The sequence below is a fragment of the Suricata suricatta genome, chromosome 3 (assembly GCF_006229205.1).
Source record: "Suricata suricatta isolate VVHF042 chromosome 3, meerkat_22Aug2017_6uvM2_HiC, whole genome shotgun sequence".
In the NCBI taxonomy this organism is placed as follows: Eukaryota; Metazoa; Chordata; class Mammalia; order Carnivora; family Herpestidae; genus Suricata; species Suricata suricatta.
In genome coordinates, this window is record NC_043702.1 from 129,290,845 (window position 1) to 129,295,401 (window position 4,557).

Here is a 4,557-nt window from a genome sequence, read left to right on the forward strand (position 1 = left end):
CTTTCTCTTTTATATGTCTTTCTCAGTTTTCTCTCTCCACTGATTTGTTCTCTTTCTTTGATTTTACTTTTACTTTTTCTTATTTCTTTTTTTAAAGTTTATTTATTTATTTTGAGAGAGGCAGAGAAAGCACAGGTGGGAGAGGGGCAGAGAGAGGAAGAATCCCAAGCAGGTTCCATGCTGTCAGTGTACAGAGCATGATGTGGGGCTTGAACCCATGAAACTATGAGATCATAACCTGAGCCAAAATCAAGAGTCGGATGCCTAACTGACTGAGCCACTAAGTGCCCCTCTTTTTCTCATTTCTTAAAGTAGAAAATTAAAACATGGACTTAAACCATCCTACTTTTAAAATATAAACTTTAAACCTACATTTTTCTTTCTAAGTCCTACTATAGCTGTGTCTTGAAAAATTTTAGATGCATTTTATTTTCATTAAGTTCTATGTAAAATATTTTCTTTCTAATATTCTTCTGATTTCTTCTTTGACCTGTCAGTTATTCAGAAGTTTGTTATTTAATTTCCAGATATTTGTGTTTTCTAATCACTTTTCTTTTTAAAATAGCTTTATTGTGGTACTATTGTTATATAAGTACTACTATATGTAATGTATATAATTAGATGAGCATCATGATAAAATTCAGATAAATTCAATCTCTGGCAAGACTTATCAAGAAAAAGTACAGGTTTAGATCAGTAGGACCAAAAATGATTAAACATCAGACATAGAAGGGAATACATTTAAAAAATATGCCAAATAATTAAAATAAATATAAGAAAAAAACATTTTGGATGGAAAATACAATACTCATGTCAACTTAGAAATAAAAAATCTGACATTAATAGCACGAATGAAGTTTACTCGAATATTTCCCTAAATTCAATATAAATGTGGACAATTGAAAGGATTTAGACTCTACACTTCCTGGTGTATACTCACAGAAAACCTTTATTTAGTGCCTGATACTGAGTAATTCAGCTAGAACATCTTAATGGTTAGAAATAATTAAAAGAGGTTTTATATAAATTATGATCACAGAAAGAATAAAAGGAAGAAATAACAAACAAAACCATGAAAACAAGCCAAATGGGATACATTGATGTATCAAAGAGTACAACATATTTAAAACCAGAACATGCGTTATTATTTGACCATTTATGACACATCATTTTGAGTTTTCTACTAAATTATCCTCTTGATATTTTTAAGTTATTATTATTTTTTTTATTTTATTTTTGAGAGACAGAGATAGCGCAAGCATGGGAGGGTCTGAGAGAGAGGGAGATACAGAATCCCAAGCAGGCTCCAGGCTCTGAGCTGTCAGCACAGAGCCCAACGCGAACCATGAGATCATGACCTGTGCCGAAGCCAGACGCTTAACCGACTGAGCCACCCAGGCACCCCTTTAAGTTATTATTTTAATCAGGAAATGTAATCTTAATATTTTTAGAGCTACAAATTCAGTCATGTCCACCTCCACCTCAGATTCCCAATGCTCGGGATATGACAACTACAGTGAATTACCATGACGGAGAAAAAGTATCTGTTCTTTGTCAAGAAAATTATATAATTCGTGATGCAATAGAATTGTGTGAAAAGATGGAAGATTGCAGTCAATACCATGCTGTGTTGGTCAGTGGCGCATGACTTATTTTATGATGTTCTTTGAAATGAGGTTAACATTCCCCTGTGCTTTGTATAAATGAACAAGATGAAGCATTTCTCTATATTCCACTTTATTTTGAAACAGTAAATTACAATCTACGTATACGAATCAGTCAGCATTCTTTCACTTCTGTGAAAGGAACAGAGACAAAACTTATGGGTTACTCTGTAAATATGGGATAAGATTTCTGTTTATGCCTATTTTACTCCTTATGATGAACAAGACAAGAATGAAAGGGCATATTGAACAAGAGGATTAGGGAGACATATATCCTCGCAAGTTTCAAATATTTTCAGTTTTAAATAATTTAATTTGTTCAAATTATCCATATTCTGAAATCCCCAGGCAGTATTTGTTTGTATTTTTCAATGTAAACATCATATTTGTGGTTGACTCTTTGATCTCTGTTCTTTATACAGAGAAAATTCCATGTTCTAAACCACCTCATGTAGAAAATGGACTTATTAAAGGAACACTTGAACCCAGGCTTTATGCACATGGCACTAAATTAAGTTATATTTGTGAAGATGGTTACAAGGTATCCAAAAAAGATGAGATAACTTGCCACATAGGAAAATGGAATTCTCCACTTAAGTGTGTAAGGTGAGGACAGTTTGCAAACTAATCTATTTTCAATAGGATTCATTAAACATAACCAATTGTCATCAAAGTCATGAGGCAAAGCGCTGTAGGTTTCTAAATGTATAAAATCATATCTATCTAAATATTTAAAAATCATTTGTATATTTGTATATTTTACCAGTTTTGCATGCTGAACTCAATCCTATTTTTGTTAATTTGGTTGTTCATAATAGAATCATTTTTAATTCTGGCATTTAAAAAACTTAAAACTAGATATGTAGTGAGACCAAACCTATCTATTCTAGAAGTTTGCCTAGTCACATTCTTATGTATTTATGTAAGTTTTTGTGCTTGCTTTGCCAGGAGGTTTTTAAAAGAAAAATATGTCTTGTTTTCCTACGTGTCCCTTCTGATATTATACAATTTATGGTACTTTTCTTAAGATGGTTAATTCTCACTTCTTTTCCTTTTATTATTCATTATTGGTTTGAGAAACATTGAAGGTCTCTTTCATAATCGCTTCTTGGCCTTTTGCCTAAGATCAAGTGAAGGTCTATTTCATAAATATATCGACATTTTTCATTTCATGTTCTTGCTTAGGCAGGCACCTCATCTCAACAAGTGCCCTCCTTAGTACCCATCACCCATCTAGCCCATCCCCCACCACCTCCTTCTGTCAACCCTTAGTTGTTCTCTATCATTGAGAATCTGTGGTTTGTTTCCCTCTCTTCTCCCCCCACCTTCCTGTATGTTCATTTGTTTTGCTTCTTAAACTCCATATATGAGTGAAATCCTATGTTTCTCTGATTGACTTACTTTGCTTAGCATAATATATTCTAGCTCCATCCACATCATTACAAATGGTATTCTTTTCAATGGCTAGTAATATTCCAGTGTGTGTGTGTGTGTGTGTGTGTGTGTGTGTGTGTGTGTGTGTGTGAGTATGTGTGTATATACTGCATCTACTTTGTCTATTCATCAGTCAGTGGACATTTGGGCTCTCTCTATAGTTTGGTTATTGTTGATAGTGCTGCTACAAACACTGGGGTGCGTGTATCCCCTTTGAATCAGTATTTTTGTATCCTTTGAGCAAATACCTAATAGTGCAATTGCTGGATCATAGGGTAGTTCTAATTTTAGTTTCTTAAGGAATCTTCATACTGTTCCCCAGAGTAGCCATACCAGTTTGATTCCCACCAACAATGTGAAAGGGTTCCCCTTTCTCTGCATCCTCACCAACACCTGTTGTTTCTTGTGTTGTTGATTTTAGCCATTCTGAGAGGTGTGAGGTGGTATTTCACTGCTTTGGGGTTTTTGTTTTCCTTTTAATAGTTTTTAACAGTTTGATTATGATGTATCTTGGCATGAATTTGTTTAAGTTTATCCTGTCCAGGTTTTTTTTTTAATGTGTAGGTTTATGCCTTATGTCCAATTGGGGAACTTTTCAGCCATTGCTTTTGGAAATTGTTTTCTTTCATCTCCCACCTTTTTTCTCTTTCTGGGTATCCAGTCTTTTACTATCTTCCCACAGGTCCCTACAGCTCTGTTCATTTTATGTTGTTGTTTTCAATCTATTTTCCAAGTGAATAATCTGTGTTCTTTATTTAAGTTTGTACATCCTACAATCATCTGAGATCTATAATTGAGCCCATCCAATAATTTTTTTAAAATTTTATTATTACATTATTCTGTTCTATACTTCCCATTGGATTTTTAAAAACCATTGTCAAATCATTCCAATATCCTTATCATCTCAATGTGGTCTTCTGTTGATTTTCTTTACCCTTTTGAGATTTTTCTGGTCCTTGGTATGATGAATGATTTTTAAATACATTCAGGACAGTTTGGGTATTATGTTTTAAGACTTTGGATTTTACTGAAGTCTGTTATTTATCAGGTCCCCATTACTACCAGGCAGGGTGCAAGTCCACGCTTTTCACTTTGTCTTTGGATCCAGGTGGGGAGAGAGGTGGTCTTCCATTTCTTCTCTGATGTTTTTCTGAAGTAATTTAAGTATTGTAAAAAATGCTTGCCTTGCTAGGTTGCTCCTTTCCTCAACTGTCATCTAAAGAGGCGAAGGAAATTCTTGGAACCTTTTTGCTTGCCTGAACTTGATATCATTTCTGGGTTACACTTTCTTCAGTGCCCAGTCTAGGATACATAGAAGGCAAAATGAAAAACCAAATATCTCACTGCAGTGTAAATCCTTGAATTCCAAGGCCCTTGAAAGATTGACTTCTCGTCTACATCTTTCACAGTCTCTTATGTTGGATTTTGCAATATGTTCAGGATGAAGGCCGGAGGCAGC

The 4,557-nt window shown here is 34.3% G+C and overlaps 1 protein-coding gene and 1 long non-coding RNA gene across 6 annotated transcripts in view; both read left to right on the forward strand.

Moving 5' to 3' along the window:
* The window catches only part of LOC115286677, a 5,545-nt gene extending 3,281 nt beyond the window's left edge, over positions 1-2,264 (forward strand). Inside the window, exon 3 of the long non-coding RNA XR_003906205.1 lies at positions 2,087-2,264. This is a non-coding gene — a long non-coding RNA (uncharacterized LOC115286677). The remainder of the gene's footprint in view (positions 1-2,086) is intronic.
* LOC115286676 (complement factor H-related protein 2-like) overlaps positions 1-4,557 on the forward strand; it is a 47,625-nt gene that overhangs the window by 20,288 nt on the left and 22,780 nt on the right. The window lies entirely within an intron of this gene.